This window comes from Marmota marmota, unplaced genomic scaffold (assembly GCF_001458135.2).
Source record: "Marmota marmota marmota unplaced genomic scaffold, marMar, whole genome shotgun sequence".
NCBI lineage: Eukaryota > Metazoa > Chordata > Mammalia > Rodentia > Sciuridae > Marmota > Marmota marmota.
In genome coordinates, this window is record NW_026000153.1 from 2,022,401 (window position 1) to 2,042,846 (window position 20,446).

The window sequence follows — 20,446 nt, forward strand, 5'->3', positions numbered from 1 at the left end:
GGTAGGAACATTAAGAGGTGATTACATCATGAGGGCTGTGCCCTCGTGAATGGATTGATGTCATTATCAAAATAAATTAGTTATCATGGGAATCAGGTTTTTTGTTTCTTTGGGTTTTGTTGTTGTTGTTGTTGGTGGTGGTGGTGGTGGTGGTGGTGGTACTGGGACTTGAACCCAAGGGCACTTTACTGCTTAGCTACATCCCCAATCCTTTTTTATTTTGAGACCAGTCTCACTAAATTGCTGAGATAATCCTCCTGCCTTAGCCTCCCAAATCACTGAGATTACAGGTATGGTCTCCTCGTCTTCCTACCCCTGTTCTCTTCTGTTTTCACTTTTCTCCCTCGTCCTGTCTCCCTGCCTTCCTCCCCACTTCCCTTTCGTCCCACCTTCAATCTTCCTGACATGAGATGATGACGAAGCAAGAAGACCCTTCTCAGCACTACTTGACCTTGGACTTCTCAGCCTCCAGAACTGTAAGAAATAAATCTCAGCTCTTTATAAATTGCTGGGTCTCAGGAATTCTGTTCTAGCAGCACACAGTAAACTAAGACAAGTGATGACTCTAGCTTGTTCTCAGAGCTTATTGCCTCCTGACCTAGGGCATTAACCTTAAGAACATCCTCATGAACACCATGTTCATGCAGTTCCCACCACTTCATGGTTGCCATCTAGCTAGTTCTCCATCTAGCTAGGTTGCCATTTGTAATTGGGGCTGCTTGAGCTTTTTGGTGCAATGATTACTTAGTGACTTAAAATTCATTCACTCTTTTTGTCCTATCCAATGCCTTTAAATTAAATACCTGGGGAAGACAGTAATAGTATTAGCAGCTAAAATGCATGTGGCACTTTCTCTGCATGCAATAATTGACTCGTTTAATCCTCACAGCCAATTAGAAGTTCAAGCTGAGAGAATTGAGGCACAAACTTGGAAATTACCTAGGAGAGACAGCTATGACTTTAACCCAGATCTCTTGGCACCACCTGTTTTTAACCCACCATAGGGTACAGACTACCCCAAAAGAAAATAGGAAACACAGTAGAGGACACCCCACTCAGCAGTGTTTGAACCTGCCCTGAGCATTGGGAGGGAAAGAGGGATTATGCTATTCTCCTACTCTCCCTGTCTAAGGTGGAGGAATATGGCAAACCATAATTTTTTTAACGTTATTATTATTATTATTATAGATTTCAGATGGACCAATAAGATGGGAGGTTTAGGCCCAACTAGAAAAAAGAAAAAAGTAAGTCAAACCAAACATCAAACCCCAGCCTTCTCACTCCATAATAGGTATATTGTCTTAGCAAAATGGAAATAGAAACAATTTCCAAGGAGATAAATTGGGGTGGTCATATTTGCTTTTCAAAAGATTCATTAAATATAAACTATGTTTCAAGTTGCAGAACTTGTGAAACATGCAATGGTGGTGCATGCCTATAATCCCAGCAACTCAAGAGGCTGAGGCAGGAAGCATGCAAGTTCAAGGCCAACCTCCACAATTTAGTGAGATCCTGTGTCAAAATAAAAAATAAAAATAAGAAGGGCTAGAGACATAGGTCAGTGGTAGAGTACCTCTGTGTTCAATCCCTAGTACTGAAGAAGTTTGGGGAAGAATTTCTGAAACAAATCAGTGATGTGTTGGGTATTCCCCACTCAATACCGAATTCTTTTTTTTTTTTTTAATACAGGGAATTAAACCCAAGGACACTTAAACACTGAGGCATATCCCCAGACCTTTTTATTATTATTATTATTATTATTATTATTATTATTATTATTATTATTATTATTTTAAACAGAGTCTTGTTAAGTTGCTTAGGACCTCGCTAAGTTGCTGTGGCTGGCTTTGATTTTCCTGCCTCAGCCTCCTAAACTGCTGGGGTTACAGGCATATGCCACTGTACCCAGCTATCCCCAGGTTTTTACATAGGAAATGATATGTAAATAGCAGCAAAAATTGGTAAAATTCACTAACAGAGTATATTTCATAAATGAACACATAAATAAACCAGCTCTGCCTGGCTGTCATAACTACTTCCTAATTCTATGGAAGCTACTCTTGGAGACCTGGACTCTTTCCAGTGAATAGCCTCTATGGACAGATAAATCATAGGCTTTGAATGAGTCGGATTTGGGTCAAATCCAGCCAGCACTTACTAGCTGAATGACCTTAGGAAAACTGCATGACTTCCCACTTAAAAATTACTTACCGAGTATTGTCATGAGATCATGTTATTACTGAGCACATAATAGAACTCAATAAAAGTTTTCTTTCCTCAATTAATTACTTTAGAGTTAAAATTGCCTTTAAGTTAAGGCAAAAAAAATGTTCACCTTTTCGTAAATGTGCCTCTTACCATATTAACTGTTTCCCAGAGGAACATAACTACTAACATAAATTATAATAAAATTTGGCATACATTGATATATATTTTTAAACTGATCTCATTTACTCCCCCTAAATCTCAAAAGTATTTTCTAAACTGGAGATTGTATTGCCAATGCATATTACTTACCAATTACAGTTTTAAAATAAAAAGTTTAGCTAGGCATGGTGGCACATACCCATAATCCCAGCTACTTGGGTGTCTCAGGCAGAAGGATCATAAGATCATTGCCAGCCTGGGCAATTTAGGGAGACTCTGTCTCAAATTTTTTAAAAATGAAAGGGGCTAGGGGCTTCCTAGCATTCATGAGGTCCTAGGATTAATCCACAGTACCATGGATGCAAGAAAAAAAAATTAAAGGTTTATGGAGGATTAAATATAGTCCAGAATTAAGTCTTCTTCAGTTTCCCAAATGTCTCTTGTTCACTTGCAACATACAGATACTGACTTGAGAAAAACTGAAATTCACTTGGCAATCAACAAATGATCAGCCAAAATTGTCAATATTAAAATTCTCAACTCAAATATTACTGAGTAAATAAGGAATGATGAAGTAATTTGCTTTGCCAGTTATCAACTGCTGCATAACAAACTACCACCAAAACTTAGTAACTTGAAACAACAACCATTTTATTGTTATATCTCCTAATTTTACACATTGGAACTTCACGCAGGCTCGGTTGAGCAATTTTTTTTTTTCAGTCTCATGTGGCATCAGCTGGGGTCACTCAAAGCAATTTAGCTGAAGGAAGACAAATAGCCTGGTCCAAAGGGTCTAGATGGCTTCATCAATGTCTTCATCCATTCAGGCTGTTTTAATAACAAAATCATAGGCCAGGTAGCTTATAAACAGAAATTTGTATCTCACAGTTCTGGAGGCTGGAAGTCCTAAGATCAAGATCCTAGCAGATTCAGTATTTCCTGGTTAATAGATGGGGATTTCTTTCTGAGTCCTCACATGGTGAAAGATGCCATCTTCATGATTTAATCAGCTCTCCAAAGGACAATTTCCTACAGCCACCACATTGGTGATTAAGTTTCAATATATGAATTTGAGGAGAACACAACACTCAGACCATAACAACCTATGTTGGTGCCCTGGCAGGGATGACTAGAAGTCAGGTCTCAATCAGGTTATCAGTCAGAGCCCCAGTGTATATGCCTCTTCATCATGGTGGTCTCAGGGCAGTCAAACTTCTTATACAGAGGCTCAGGGCTACAAAAACTCTCTAAGTAGGTAGGTTCCAAGAAATAAGTTAGCAGCTTTGAGGCCTATGACTTAGCCCTTGAGAACCCAGAATGTAACCTCCAGAGCAGTTTATAGCTGAATCAAGCCCCAATTCAAAGGAATTCTATTCTGCATTTCTAGGCTTCTCCAATCACACACTTTTTTTTTTAAATAACCACACTTCTTTTTATAATAGAATATGGCATTAAATAAACAAAGTTAATAAAAGCTTATATTTTTCCCATTGTTCACATAGAAACAAATATCATTGTCAGCATTAAGGAGACTTGCAGAAGACATCCACCAGACATCAGATTTACAGAAATATTCAGAGTAATACAATACAGAGCTATGCAAGCTTTTTTCAACCCATTATTCTTCTTCACTATTGTCCGTGCATTCAACATCTTGTTAATTCAACAAATATTTCTTAAGGATCTACCATGTGCTATAGGGAAGCCTAAAGTTCACCTCCCCACACCTTTATTCTTTTGGGGATCTTGCAACAAAGGCAGATTAACAAGAGAAAAAGAAGTTTACTAATGTGTACAAAGCACATTGCAGAGGAGAGAACTCAGTGCAAATAACTCAAAGTAATGGCTTAGAACTCTGGCTTACATAGCATATTTAACAAAGAACAATGAACTTATAGAGAAATAACAGGATCAAAGAAAGCAATTTCAGCTTCCAAAGGTGGGACACTGTGGGAAGGTAAGTACATAAGAGGAAACTAAATATGTGGAGGAAGGTTTACTTGCAGATTCTTCTGGAGTCTTCTTTGGGCTGATAAGGATCTGTATGAGTCTCTAGGAAAGGGGAATTTATATCCTATCTTTGCAGAAAAGTTGGAAGGTAAGGAACTTTTCCTGTTTGCTGGTTCTTAATTGCCTTAAACTCAAAAATAATTATTATGCCAAAGAGACATATTTTAGAGTGACATTCTGGTTGTATTCGATGCCAAGCATTATATTAACTACTGAGAACCATAAGAATGAGCTAGGGAAATGTGGTCCAGGCTCTCTGTGTCCACAAAGCTTTGCAGTCTACCTGGAAAGGCAGACAGAGAAACCGTAAGGATAAAGGGTGAGAAATACAATGTCCAGGTGTCGGGAATAACGGGTTGGGGCATGTAACATGATAGAGGACCAAAGGTGGTTAATTAAGAAAAGTAAATTAGGGTAAACTGACTGAGAAAACAAATAAACACCCAGATTATGACTCAAAGAGTACTCTTGTTTTATTCAGTAAACAATCAAAGTTGGTTCTAGGCTGTGGGAGGTGGGGGTACAGGAGATCAGTCTCTGTTCTTTCGGGAACCAAGCTGGTGGAAGCTGTACCATTTTTCACTCCAGGCTGCCAGGGTTCTTCGCACAGGTATCTCCAGCAGGCAGATGAGGAAAGACCCAGAGACGCCCAGCTTATGGGGGATTTGTATCCTTGCACGCGGCCAGCACTTTTACGTACCTTCCTTTGTCCAGAAGTCAGTCATATGGTACCTCCTGACTACAAGGAAGGATAGAAGTAGTCTTTGGGTCCAGGGGAAAAAAAAACTGGGTTCCCAGAGCCATAGTAAACTCAGCCACAAAATGCTTCTGAAAGGATAAATAGGTATTGTTCCAATCAGAGATTTCATGAAGAATCTTGAACAGGGCAGCCCCAGATAGTTAAACTGATTAAGTTTAAATAATATATTTTCAGATTGTGTAAACATTCTATTTCTAAAAAAAAAAGAACTGATGAAGAGTGATATTGGCCAAATTATATTGTGATATTATGTGCATGCATGAATATGTAACAGCAAATCCCATCAATACGTACAACTATAGTGCACCAATAAAAATATGTGGAAAAAAATTGAGCCCTTTTTAACCCTCCACCTGTTTTAAAGGTTATCTAAGAACACTTGGAGAAACTGGAGAGAGATGGCAAGAGCAGTGTTTCATCTAAAACAATTTATTACCAATAAAACTTCTTAGCTGAGTTGTAATTGGAGGGGGAAAGTGGGAATTGTACACACATTTGCTATTTGGTAAGGTCCTTAAAGGGGCTAATTGCAATGGAGGAAGCAATTTGGCAAGAAGAAAGGTATTTTGGCATTTGACTGATTGCCAACGCACCAAGTCAATTCATTTCTTAGTCTGAACAATGAAATACAAAATAACTTTGGAGGTTGAATCCTTTCACCTGGGCACTTTTGACACTATAAAATGTTTCATTCTTCCCCAAACTATTGGCACTAGTAGATTTTTTTTCCCCGATACTATATTTTGAAATCTTCAAGCTTCTTTTTCTTTTTTTCCCAAAGAACTGTGCCTGTCATCTCACCACAAGGCTGGTTCTCTGAGGAATGCAGGCAGCCAACAGGAAATGGGCTCCCAGAAATTTCCAATTTCAGGTAAGGTTGCTTTCTTAAATCCATCTTCCCTTGCTGCCTCTTCATACTAAATGAGAAAAACATCAATGCCACCAAATACCAAACAAACCCCACTGTCACTGCCAGTATCTGATTAACACTTACCTGTATAATGATTTAGGAATTGGCACAAGTGCTAAGTTTGAGTCCCATTCCTGCCTCCTATTTGTCCTCCCATCGTTGGTTTTCTCACCTATTACACGGAGTAACACTAACATCCAACTCACAGGGCTGCTGGAATTAGCTGTCTGGCACCCAGTAAGTTCGTGATGAATGGTAGGTATTATTATTAGTTTCTGATTCCCTAGATTTCCATTCCATTTTGCAAACATTGTTGCGTACTTATTGTATACCTGAATAAAGGCAGGTCACTGTCCTTATGAAGCGTACAACTACTAGAGGAGTGACTTGCTGAAAAAGCTTTAAAAGAACCCAGCAATTTCACCTGGGAGAGGTAATGAAACAGACTGATAGGAGTGGATCCAGACAAGCCCAGTGGGTATGCTTGAAAGTTCCTGAATTCTATTTCTGCCTTGTCACCAAGAAAACATTCACATTGGAGGGCTAAGAAATCTAGGGAAATTTTTAATTTAAAATCTTTTATTATCTCAAATATCTTCAAAAACCTAAAACATTTTCTTACATCACAATTTAGAGGCTGATTTCCTCTTTTATGTCTTGTCTGATAATTCTCCATTACCAAGAAGTCCAGAAAAAAACTGCTTTTGATGGCTTTCAGACATGTTTATATAATACTTTATTAAATGCCATCTGCTTTTGCCTTATTAATGTTTTATTAAGGACCATCTGGTTGTTGCTACAGATCATATAGACTTTCCAATGAGGCTGTTCTTACCCATCAATAAATTATAAATTATAATGTGTCATTATTAGCAAAAGAAATCAAATTAGGTAATCAAAAAAGCAGAAGGCCAAGACACCCCTGTCCCAAGACCACCCCCAACTGGCCCTGTGACCAGTACAGCCCTTCTACTTCTTGGGGCCTCATATGTTTCACCTGCAAATTAAAGGTTAAACTCAGTCTCTCAGGACGTTACTTCAGTCTTTAAAATTCTGGAGAAATGCAAACACAGTGCTGTAAGCTAAAGACCCAGGAACACCGGGAGGGGATTCTGCTGGGGAAGGCAGGAACACAGCTACTGGGCTGCACCTGGAAAAGATGGACAAAGAACTTGTAAAACTGAGGCTGGGTGTGGTGGGTAATAGTAGTGACTCAGGAGCCTGAGGCAGGAAAATCACAAGTTTGAAGCCAGCCTGGGCAAGTTAGTGAGATGCTGTCTCAAAACTTAAAAATTTTTAAAAAGGGCTGGGGATGTAGTTTGGTGATTCAATCCCCAGTATTGGGGGGGGGGGAAAGGAATTGGTAAGATTTAAGTTTTAGGTTGGGGATTGGGGAGCAGGTAGGGCAGAAGGGGAGGTTTATGAAGATTTGGAGGATGAGTGGCCAAATAAGACCAGAAAGTAGGCAGAGACCAGATTGGGGAAGGCTTTGTATGACAACGGGACAATGGCATTTAGAGATTCTCTCTGCACCTCTTTACCCCTTTCTTGGCCTCAGCTCTTCTTTCATCCTTGGGAACCATTTAAATAGACCTAGTCCAATGGATTGGTCTCTTTGGTAGATTAAACATTACCCTTAAAGCAGTTTCACAGTGCGGCACACAGGTGACTTGTGAGCCTAGAAGCCTTGCACCCTTGAGATGTGAGACTTTGGCCAATTATTGTACAAATGGTTTTTTTTTTCTCTGTGTGCCATGATATGCTATAAATTGTATTGCCCTAAAGCAGTCTCACCAAGTTAACTTGCTTATCAGATGATTTTCATCAACAGTTCAAACATACACAGCATTTATATTGAATTGTATTATAGTAAGTTGCATTATGTCTTCTCATGTTAATTCAGTGAATGAACGAAGATAGACAATTCCCTCAACATATTCATTGAACCCCTAGTAGGTGCCAGGCACTGGAGAAATAGTTGTACACAACAGACTTAATATCTTTTATAGAGCTCGTCCTTTAATGAGTGAAATTGAAGCCAGGTTTAAAGATAGGTAGTTAGTGTAGTTAGGTAAATCAGGTCTAATATCAAGTAAAATCGAAAATGAAGGCCCTGTTGAGAATGGAGCCCAGGAAAGCAGAGCAGCACTTGGGGAAATTGAAATGTTAATGTTCCCAAGGCCCAGAGCCCATTCTAAAGAAATGTTAATGAAGCAGCAAACAGGCAGGTGCTAATCAGAAGCGGCCCCAGGCCCTTCCTGCCCAGATTACTCCTCTGGCCCATCTGCCCCTCACCTTTTGGGTCTCCCCACCTATATTCTATCACTGCAAGATAACAGAACAAAGGACAGGAACATGGACAGAAATGCGGGAAAGCTGAAAGAAGACCTTAGCTACAAAAGAGGGAAGACCTCCCCCCTTCCATGGATTCCACCTCTTGGGTCCCCTTCTTCCTCCGGGAGAAGTCTTTTCTGCTGTCCTTAATAAAGCTTCTACTTTCCACTCTAACTTGCCTCAGTGTGCTTCTCTGGTGTTATACTTCAGCATTGGGGAAGCCCAAGGACTCATCACCGGTAAACAGCATTGTTAACAAAATGACAATCAGCAGGACAAATAAAGAGACAACACTTCGGTTCCTGTTGTGGTCTGTGAAGCTTGAAAGACATCACTGTATGGAAAAACAAGGGAAAAACTGAACAAAGTAAAAAAAAAAAATCTGCAACCCTGCTTAGATCTGTGAGGAAGTGAGGTCACAGTGCAAACCATTGCCTTGGGGAGACAGACACAGCATCACACCTGAGCTGAGGAGAAACCTGTAGGAACCAATACTAGAGCAAGAAAGCCCCACCTGTGATTGACAGCCACTGGGGGCTCACAATGGACAAGTCTGAGTTAAAAGCCTTCCACACTGTGAGTTCTACCTAGGAGAGAGCTCTTACCAATTTCTTACCATAAATATCAAAGGAAAAAAAAAAATCTCTCTCGCTTTCAGCAGGGGGAGGGAAAAGTAGCCATTTTGAAATATTCCAGAACATTCAGTTCTTCTTAACAAGAACTGCCTTCAAGAAAAACTCTTTTACTGAAACCTAAATGATTGAGGTTTTATCAGATTCTTATTCAACTCCAGGCCCCTATAGCCATTCTGTACCACTTAGGTGGGATAGTGGACAGAGAAGCAGTTGTGAATTTCACAGCCCAGGGGCACAGCTAAGACTGGGTAATGAAACAGACTGATGGGGTAGGGGTGGGGTCTGAAATTGTTAGCAGCTTCCCCCTGTTGAGGTGTAATCTGAAGGACTTGCCTCAACCCCACCCCAGGGCCATGGACACTTAGAGATTGTCACCTCCCCAAGCCTATTTAACACCTGCTAACTAAATCCACAAGTTTCCTGCCTTTTGTCTCATTTCTCTGCCTCTTCTCCTTGTGAGAAATAAAGTCTGTTGGTCCATTTTCAGAATATAGTATTTAGCCTTAAATGTAAAATTTTAAAATTAGCCAATCACCTGGAATGTAAGCCCGAGCTCCTCCTATCAGAGCAATGGGCAGTGCCGTGCCGCCCTTAGGGACAAAAACAGGTGGACTGCTGGCCCGAGTGTGCTTGCTTGGCAGACTTCAGCGGGCAGTGCCTCCTTCTGCAGAAGTAAAGTTTGCCTTGCCAAGCTACTTCCAAGCACGTGTTTGATTCCTTGTGGCACCCCAGTATCTCGAACATCCTTTAAAAGCTCTGCTCACCCTCAGAGATTTCCAAGATACAACTTTTGAAACAACAGGCTTCTTCCATCTTCCTTCGATGCTGGCTTTGAATAAAACCTATTTTCCAGTCAATCTGTCTCCAAATAGTTCTGGAGCAGTGAGTGGTTTAGCTTAGCTTCTTCCTCAGGGCTGGTATTGTGCCATCCTTAACAATAATAGGACCATAGGGCTGGCCCTTCTTTCCACACCTCAACACCTCACCCTAAAGGTATGTACCACGGTTTCTTTGCTCAGCACATTATATCCAGCTTGCAACAAAAAATTACAAGGCATACTGAAATATAAAAATAAAAGTTTAAAAAGACAGAGCAAACATCAGAACCACAACAGATGTGGCAGAGATGTTGGAATTATCAGATCAGGAATTTAAAATAACTATGATAATATGCTAAGGGTTGTGATGGAAAAAAATAAAGAACATGCAAGAACAGATACACTATAATAGAAAACCATTTGGTTTATGTTCATTTTTCCTGGCACAGAACTCCTAAAACTCTTGGAACTCCTGAATGACAAGATTATCTTTGGTATGCTAATGAAATAACTCTGGGCTAAGTGACTTTCAGTAACTTCAGGATGGGGACTAACAGAAAACCTTGTGATTAGAGGGTTGGAACTTTCAGCCCCATCATCAGGGAGGGGGACAGAACTGGAGATTGGGCCAAATCCCCAGATTAAACCAATGATTTAATCAGTCATGCTATAAAAACTCCTAATAGTGAGGGAAAGTCTGGGGAGTGATATTAGCCAAATTAAATCATTATATTGTGTATTATGTGCATGTATGAATTTGTAACAACAAATCCCATCAGTATGTACAACTATAATGCATCCAGAAAAAAAAAAGTGGGGAAAAAAAATCAATCAACTCCCATTAGGTTCAAAGAGCTTTCCAGTTGGAGAATACCCCGAGGTGCTGACTGTGCCAGGAGAATCATGAAAGCTTTGCGCCCCTCCCCTGTTCTTTGCCCTATTCATCTGTTCCATTTGGCTATTCCTGAGTTGTATGTTTATAATATAATAAACTATTAATAGTAAGCAAAACCTCTTCTTGAGTTCTATGTGAGTCATTCTAGCAAATTATGGAACCGGAGAGAGACCTGAAAGAACTTCCAAATTTGTAGCCAACTTAGACAGAAGGGTGGAGTTCATTGGGGACTTGGACCTTATAAGTGGTGTCTAAAGTGGGGACAATCTTGCAGGACCAAGCCCTTCACCTGTCTACACTAACTCTGGGAGTTGGTATCAAAATTGAGTTGAACTATTGATGCCCAGCTGGTGCCAGAGTTGGAGACTAGGAGAATTGGCTGGTGTCAGGAAATATTCCAGAAGAACCTGAGAGTAATGTGGGCAGAAAGAGGAGAATTCTATGAACAGCATCAACAACAAAATTCTAGAGATTAAAAACACAGAAACATACATAAAGACGGCCTCTGTTGGGCTCAGTAGTAGACGGGGTACAGCTGAGAAAAGAAGAAATATTCTGAGCTTGATGATAAGTCAACAAAAACTTCCAAAATTAAAAGGAAGAAGAAAAATGACTGAAAAAAATTACTGAATTTCAAAATTGATAGGAAAATTACAAAAGATCTAACATAGGCATAATGGAACTACCAGAACGAAAAGAGAAAGAGAAAAGACCAGAAGGGCTGTAAGGACTGAGAGCAATAATAACTGAGAATTTCCTGAAACAATGTCGGATACCAAACCACAGATCTAGAAATTTCAGAGAATGCCTAGCAAGATAAATGAAAACAAAGCAACAACAATAACAACAAAACAAACAAATACTACAGCTATGCATATCGTATTCAAATACAGAGAACCACAGATAAAGATCTTTTCAATAAAATATAAGGTATATTAGATAGTGGTAAATGCCAAGAGGAAAAAAATAGAGAAGGGACCAAAGAGTCATATAGTGGGTGTCAGGGGAGCTTTTGACTTTTTGATAGAGTAGCCAAGTGAAGACTCCCTGGAAAAGTGACCTTTGGTTGGAATTATTATGAGCTCTTGGATTCATAGTAGACACATTAATGATGCTTTTATTTGGAGTCTGTAACTAGGCCTGCATCCTGATCCTGCCACTCACTGACTGTGTGACCTTGGGCAACTTTCTAGACTCACTGGGCCTCCATTTTGAGGAAGACAAGATGGCGGAATATACTAAGGTGTCAAACAGGTATATTCAATATACCTGTTTGCCACCCACATTGCCATGGCATCTTAGTGTTAGACCAGGACGCAAGGAAAGACCACTGACTCCAATTAAAATAAAATTAAAGCAAGCTTATTATTTCGACCGGCTGGGCTGCCTCTCCCTCCCCAAAACGGCGGGAACAAGACAGCCCCGAGGCTTCTTTGTGGCCCAGTTTTATAGCCCAAAAAGTTACACAAAGGGGGGTTACAGATAACAACACTCTGAGGAGCATAACACAAGTTTACATTTTTGCTGGCCCCAACATCAGAATTTATGGAGATCTTAGAGACTCAGAGAGGGTCGTTATCCGGTCAGGGAAGGCCAGAATTTATGAGGCGTCACTAAGGTTTAGGAAAGGGTTGTTATCTGGTCAGGGAAAACCAGACATGGGTGAGTTCAGGGCATGGGCAGGCATTCCAAGTAGGTTCAGAATTTGCAGTAATTTATAGTAAAGCCGAAATTATCTTTTCATGGTTTTATGTCGAGATGCCCAATTTTAAGAAAAGATCAGGTTGGGTCTATCATTAGCCACAAGTTCTGTGGAGGGCTTTTCACTATAGCAACTCACCCAGAAGTTCTGTATTCTAATTAGGTGAAAATACAATAATCAATAGGAACCAATGGGGCAGGACCTCCAATCAGGTCTGCAGGGAGGGTATAAGAGAAGACTGCCCCAGACACTTGGGCCTTGAACCATTCTGTCCTGCTCTGCCCATTCCACTTTGTGGAGTGTACATAACTTTCAATAAAGCTACACTATGGCTGCTCCTTTCAATAAAGCTACACTGTGTCTTGCTCAATTATTTGTAGGAGATGCTAAGAACCTGGACACCAGCTGGACCTTCCACAGCTAACAATTCTACATGTACAATTTATACTCCTAGTGAGTGCTTGAAGGTTACAGGATGACGTCTCAAAGAGCTGAGGAAAGAGTATGAAGACTGTCTTGAGTGGAGCCTCATATGGAGGCTGTAGCTTCACTTGATATGCAAAGGTCCTAGGTAGGGGCAAACCTGCTTGAGAGCAATAGCTAGAACCTGTTATTACTGTACCCTTTCCCTGTATTCATGTGCAGCAGCCCCTTAGTTATGAGGGCTGCTGAAATAGAAAGAGCTGTTCACATGGATTTAGGGGATCCATGTCTATGCTGGAAATTCTTCATTAACAATTAGTTGGCATTTTTGTTTAATATGAAAAAATTTTCTATCATCACTGATGAAGAAGCTTGACTAACATACATCTGTCCCAACTTTCACATGCTGATGAAAGTATGTTTCTGATGGATTCCAAGGGATGTTACATTCTCCAAGGTAATAAATGCCACCATGGGAAACCTTGGAAAGAGCTGGAATGTTAGAAACCTTTCAATAACCTCCCTGTGCTCCTAAATACAGGATCCCCATCCCCTGCATCATCTGACTCCTGCCCATCGCTGCCTTCACTCTGTGGCAGAGGAGGCTCATCGTTTTCCTTCAGTTCCTCATATGGGCTGAGAAAGGCTGCACTCCTCCCCGCAGGGCTTTGCTCAGAAGGGACTACGCTATCCCCAACTATTCATGGGGCTGCCTCCTGTTTAGTAATTTTCTAAATTGTACTTTATTGTTTGCTACTATTTGTTTAGTGTTTGTTTTATGTAAGTGCCATGAAGGGGGAATAGTGCCTGTCTTTGCTCTATCCCAGGATCCCGTACAATGTTATTCATAGATTCGGCACTCCACAAATATTTGTTTAATGCATTAATGAATGAATGGACAATCCACTGTGGCTGTGGATTATAGATAATCGGCACAGTGTTTGGCATACATTTGGTGCCTAATAAATGATATCTGTTGATTTCTTGGACACATTTCTCATCAGATTCTAGTAGTCTCCATGACTAACTTGGCTTTAAATCTTTGCAAAAGCTATTGGAATTGTAGGAATGGATTTCTGCATAGTTTAGTAATTTTGCAGACATTCTAGTTGCTAAAACTTACTTGCTACAACTAGGGTGTTTTCTTCTGTCAGACTGCCTCTTCTAGGTAATGCATCTTTCATTTATGAAAAGCTATGAGGCTGGGCGCAGTGGTACACGCCTATACTCCCAGCAATTTGAAAGGCAGAGGCAGGAGGATTATAAATTTGAGGCCAGCCTCACCAATTTAGTGAGGCTCTAAGCCACTTAGTGAGATCCTGTCTCAAAATAAAAAATTAAAAGGGCTGGGGAATGTTTCAGTGGTTAAATGTTCCTGGGTTCAATCAATTCTTGGCACCAAAAAAAAAAAAAAAGCTATGAGATGAGACTTTATTGTAAAAAGTGAAGAGTCTAATTGTTTGAGACTTGGATTCTCACAAGCAATGAAAATCCAATAAATAGCATTCAAGAACCTATGGTGATGAGGTGAGGCCAACTTCCTATGTGCTGGATAGAGGTGATGGGAATCGCATTGTTAGGGAACACCATGCTCTTGAACCCTAGTCAGCTTCCTGCTTTGGGAGGACCCAGGCCAAAGGGAATGTTCAAGCCAGAACTCAATAATAGAATAAGCTTGCTCTCTTCTCCACCTTCATTCCTGAAAAGTCCATCTTTAGTATCCTGGAAACTCATCAATGATATAAATATTTTTTAGTTGTAGTTGGACACAATGCCTTTATTAAAATTTTTAAATTTATTGTTATGCGGTGCTGAGGATCGAACCCAGTGCCCTACGCGTGCTAGGCAAGTGCTCTACCACTGAGCCACAATCCCAGTCCCAATAATATATATTTTTAAGAATCTAAATTCCATTCAAGCTTCTGAGCCTTTGGGGTATAAGTGAACTCAGTGTTTATAATCTTAGATTGTTGTTTGACTCATTTGGGTTATCACTCTGCTTGATGATTAAGATAGCTCAAGTTAAATAGCTGGTACCTGAAGCACACTTTTAAAAAGTAAAGTTTGATAGCTTAAAATAAAGAGCTATTACATTTTAGTTCAAATCATAAATCCACAAACCTTCATTTTAATAAGGCTTATAACTAATTTATTTTAATTTTATTCACATTGATAGCAATTCACATCGTTCTTCCATTTACTAATTTGTAATTGGTTCTCTTTTTTCGGTATGCTTTATGGAGACCCAGTTTTAGATATGTTATGCAGATCTAAAGAACTTTTAGATCTAATTGACAGTCTTAATCACGTTGGAATTTGTCAGTAGAGCTCCCTTTTCCTCCAGTGTTCTAAGAGACCTTCTGCTTCTTAGTAGTGATGGCCTTTTAGCTTTGCACTTTGGCTTTGGCTGAGCCAGAGGACTAACACATACAGCTGGACTCCTTCTGTATTTGCAGGTTTTGTGTTTGTGGATTTAATCAACCAAGGATTGAAACTATCTGGGGAAAAAATTGTCTGTACTGAACATGTACAACCTTTTTCTTCTTTTTATTTCCTAAACAATATAGTAAAGCAACAATTTACATAGCACTTATGTTGAATCATGTATTAAAAGTAATCTAGAGATAGAATAAAGAATTTGAGAGGATGTTCATAGGTTACGTGCTAATACTATGCCATTTTGTAAAGGGAACTTGAGTATCCATGGCTTTTGGTATCTGTGGGGGTCCTGGAGCCAACCCCCTATGAATACCAAGGGGCAACTGTATTTGGAGGACTCTAATCCCTAGATGAATACTTCCTAGAATCCACTGCTCTTCTGAATTGGTAGAACTCTTTTTGTCAGCTGTGGAAAGTTCTGTGACTCCTACTTCCTGAGGTTATCAGAAGGCTCAAATGTCATAACCACATCTTCCTTTGTTCCCAGAATAACCATTTCTTTGCTTTTTCTTCATAGTTTCTGATCTCTTTTTATTTTTAATTTTCCCCAGGCTTTCTAGATCTGTCTTTGAGATACAAAAATCTCCCACTTCTCTCTCTCTCTCTCTCTCTTTCTTTGTAGTACTAGGAATTGTACCCAGGGCCTAGCACATGTGATGCAAGCAGTCTACCATTGAGCTGCATCCTCTACCATTTTTATTTATTTTAACACAGGGTCTCACTAAGGCTCAGGCTGACCTTGAACTTGTCATCCTCCTGCCTCAGTCTGCCAAGTAACTGGTTTAGAGGTGTGCACCATAACACACTTCGCCAGAAATCTCTTTTGAAAGTATGTGAGGTCTTGGTTTTAAACCAATCCTTCTTTAGTATTGTGAGGATGGCCTGAGCCTAAGCAACTCCATTTTAAAAACTCCAGTTTGAAACCTGCAGTCTCACCAGGCACACCTACAGAGTCCTCCAGTATGGCCTCAGACAAGTTACTTCGCCTTACCCTGATAAACAGAGTGAAGCCTCTGGCAGGCTGTCCTTGCCTGATAGGAAGGAAAGGTGAGAAGATCAGGGTAAAGACCACAAGACCAGATGTTTCTGACACCAGGGTAAATGGGTGGTAACTGATAAGGATTGAAAGGGTGGTCAAAAGCCCCAAAATTTAGTATAAATAGTAGAGCTAATGAACAGAGATTCAGCAAGCCTCAAGCTGGAGAGCCTGATGAGGACCTGACATCCCATCACGTGTCATCGTTTTTCTGATCCTCTGCATGATCCTGACGGCTACCACCTCTACTGCCTCGTCTAGACCTGGTGAGAGCTGCAACATCTCCCTACGACCCTCTCCTCAACTGTCATCCACTCCACACCAGGAAAAGCCTGCCTTGATTCTGGACTTGATCACTGAGGTCTGAGTGAGTGTGCATCTGCTGGACGTAAAGCCTAAGGCTTAAGACTTTTGAACTTAGCATGCAGAGGGAATGTCTGTCATTAGTCTGTCATGATTAAGTGTGTTTGAGTGCTTAGAATTAATCTAGAATTGTTTGCTATGAATTGATTATGTCTATTGCAGTGCCTAGCATTAAGGATTGTCATTTTCTTGACTAAGAACTTATAGAGTAAAATTATATTGAGTAATTTGAGTGAATAAAGCATTGAAAGGTGCAGAAGTGCGTGGACATTCTTTATTTCTCCCCCTCGACTGCATATGTCGCAATTTTGTCCCTTTGTGACAAGTATTAAGACAGGAATTTTCTTTTTTTTTAACAATCCATTTTTCACCTTGAACTAGAACTAAGGTCTACTGAAAGAGGTCATTGCTTTCCCAAAACTTCAATCTCATGCTCAATTCTCTTTTCAAGATGCTGGATCTGCAATCTCACCCATGCTTATCCAGTTTCTTTGGAACTGATCCAGATATGGAACGTAGCCCCTGGCTTTCATTTACATAAATACCACCCACACAAAGCATATGTGCCTGGAAGATGTTGAATGCTTGGGGAAGTAGAGTTTACAAGAAAGCAAAAGCAAAGCAAGCAACTAAATGTTGCACAATAGGTGGCCCTGGGATTCTGCCATCTCTCTGGTTTCCTTGTCTTCTATTGATCCATACTCAGAGTGTCATATTTTACCCACAAATTAATTATCCCAGGGAAGACAGCTCCTTTTCTAAAAGGAATTCCAATGCCAGGTTTTATGGTAATTTCTTCTCATCTTTTTATAAAATATTAGTAGACACATTATGTTCTTATCTCTATTTTAAGTCTAAGAAGGCAGAGAGCTTCTTTCAGATTTCTTAATAACTCAGGAAATGGGAAGGGGCTGAATTTTAATCATCTGCTCTGTGTCCAGCACATGGCTAGATAATTTTTTTGATATATCATTTGTACTATGAAATCTGGGTAGTTATCCCCATTTAACTAATTTGGAAACAGAGATGCGGGAAGCCATCCATGAAATACATGAGGACCTTCTCTCACCATGAAAGCCAGGGAGAGATAGGCCTGGCATTGGGAACTATCTGTGGCTCTCCCACAGCAATAGATTGCCCAATGCACGTGGCCTTTCCCTCCACTCTGCTAGGAAGGTCCTCATAGTAGCTCTGGAAATGGGCATAACCCACCTGTTAGGAACTGAACAGCCCACCTTTAACCTTTTTTGGAAAAGAACTTTCTATAGAATCTCTTTGATGTCTCCCAATATAAATAAAGCAGATGCAGGCATCATTTTGCTAGAAGCTCGATCTGTCTGATCAGCTTGCCTGCCCCCGCTTTTGAAACTATTTTCTATGTTCTGTGTTTTTTTTAACGGTTTTATTTCTCTTAGCTTTTATTTCTCAGCCAGCTCATTCCACTGAGGGGAACCCCATTTCTACCACCCTCCAGCGGGACATGGGCAGGACAGAGAGATAAAATAATTTGCCTACAATCATGTTATCAAGAATGCAGCAGCATTGACAAAATACACTCTACTGTTATGTATATCTAAAAAGAATAACAACAACAAAAGAAAGCAACATCAGTTGTGTAGGGTGGCATACACATAAAATCCCAGTGACTTGGGAAGGTAGGAGAATCCCAAGAGGCCAGTCTTGGCAATTTAGTGAGATCCCCGTCTCAACATAAAATCAATCAATCAATCAATCAATCAATCAAGGGTTTGGGATATAGTTCAGTGATAGAGTACCATGAGTTCAAGTCCCGGTACTGAAAAACACAAAAAAGAAAATGTTATGGTTTAAATGTTAGGTGTCCCCCAAAAGCTCACATGTTAGACGATTGAAGAAGATTTAAAGGAAAAAAATGGGTTATGAGAGCTTTAACCCAATTTGTGAATTAATCCCCTGATAGAGATTAACTGATGGTAACTGAAGGTGGGCAGGCTATGACTGGAGGAGATGGGTCCTTGGGGGTGTGCCTTTGTGGTATATATTTTGTGTCTAGCCGGTGGAGCCTCAGTTGACTTTCTGATTGTGTCCTGAGCCACTTTCCTCCACCATCCTCTTCCACCATGATGTTCTGCCTCTCCTCAAGCCCCAAGGAATGAACTGGCCTTCTATGGACCGAGACCTCTGAAACCAGGAGGTTTTTTACTTCTCTAAAATTATTCTTATCAGGCCTTTTGGTCACAGTAGTGAAGAATGCTGAATAAAGCACAAAATCAATATAATTATGTGAAATGAGTAGAATTTGATACTTTAAGACTATCCAGAGCTTCTAGGAACTCCTTAACATTGTGGCCCTCCCTCCCATCCTTCTGCCTCTTAGAATCTTTACCAAGATTGAGTTGTGGTAAGGATGAGCTCTTGGGGACTGGTGATTGTGGATGTAGTGGACGTACTTTTGAGAAAAGAAAAGACTCAGAAATGAGAAGACGGACAGGGTGTGGGCAGACTCAGATTGTATTTATCATCATGAGCTAGTTCCTGAGTTTAACTTTTTATTATAAACAATGTCAAATCTATACCAAAGAAAATAGAATAGTATAATTAGCTCTCTTATATCCATCATCCTGCTTCGGTAATTATCAAGGTATTGGCAATCACCAGCCCCTGCTACCACCATTGTTTATTCTGGAGCAAATTCTGTGTTTTAGTTTATAACCAAGTCTTCAACCCCTCACCAGGATGATGATGATGATGATGATGATGATGATGATGATATCAGTACTGGGGATTAAACCCAGGTGTAGTCTACCACTGAGCTATATCCCCAGCTCTTTTCAAATTCTTTTATTTAGAAATAGGGTCTAACTTGCAATTCTCCTGCCTCAGCCTTCCAAGTAGCTGGGATTATAGGCCTGCAGGATTTGCTTTTATGTCATTGAAAAATTCAGTCAAAATTAATGCCTTAATTAAAACCTCCTGCAGCATCTATCAGCTCTATTAAGCAAATGAGACTGGTGACATGACAACGAAAAGGGTACTCATTCAATCTCACTATTAAGTCACTATTCCCACCTCTTGCTCCATGTAATTTAGTTTCTGTACCAAGCTAATGCAAATTATTTCCTTTTATCTCATAAAAGGCTAGACATTCATTTAAATGTGTGTGCACCTATAGTCATCAAAATAGTACTAAAATGTATAAAATCATGTGCCCCACCATTCTCCATTAGGCACTATGATAAGCAATTTACGTATATAATATGCAGTTTAGGGCTATACATTACATATATTGTGTATAGCTCTGATCTGCATTTAACAAACTATTTGGTCCCAAGACACTTTTATGTTCTTAAAAACTATTAAGAACTTCAAAGAGCTTCTGTTAAATGGGTTATATCTACTGATATATATCATATTAGGAATTCAAACTGAGAAGTTTAAAATTATTTAAAATTATTAATTCATTCAAAACACCAATAATAAGCCTATTATATGTTAACATAAAAACACTCTTTGGTTGGACACAGTGGTGTATGCTTGTAGTCCCAACTGCTCCAGAGGCTGAGGCAGGAGGATATGAATTCAAAGCCAGCCTCAGCAACTTAATGAGACCCTAAGCAACTTAGCGAGACTCTGTCTCAAAACATGAAAAGGGTTGGGGATGTGGCTCAGTGGTAAAGTTCTCTTGGGTTAAATCCCTAGTACCAAAAAATAAAAACAAACAAAACTCCATAAAACCTCAACACAAATAAACAATAACAATAAAAGATAAAAT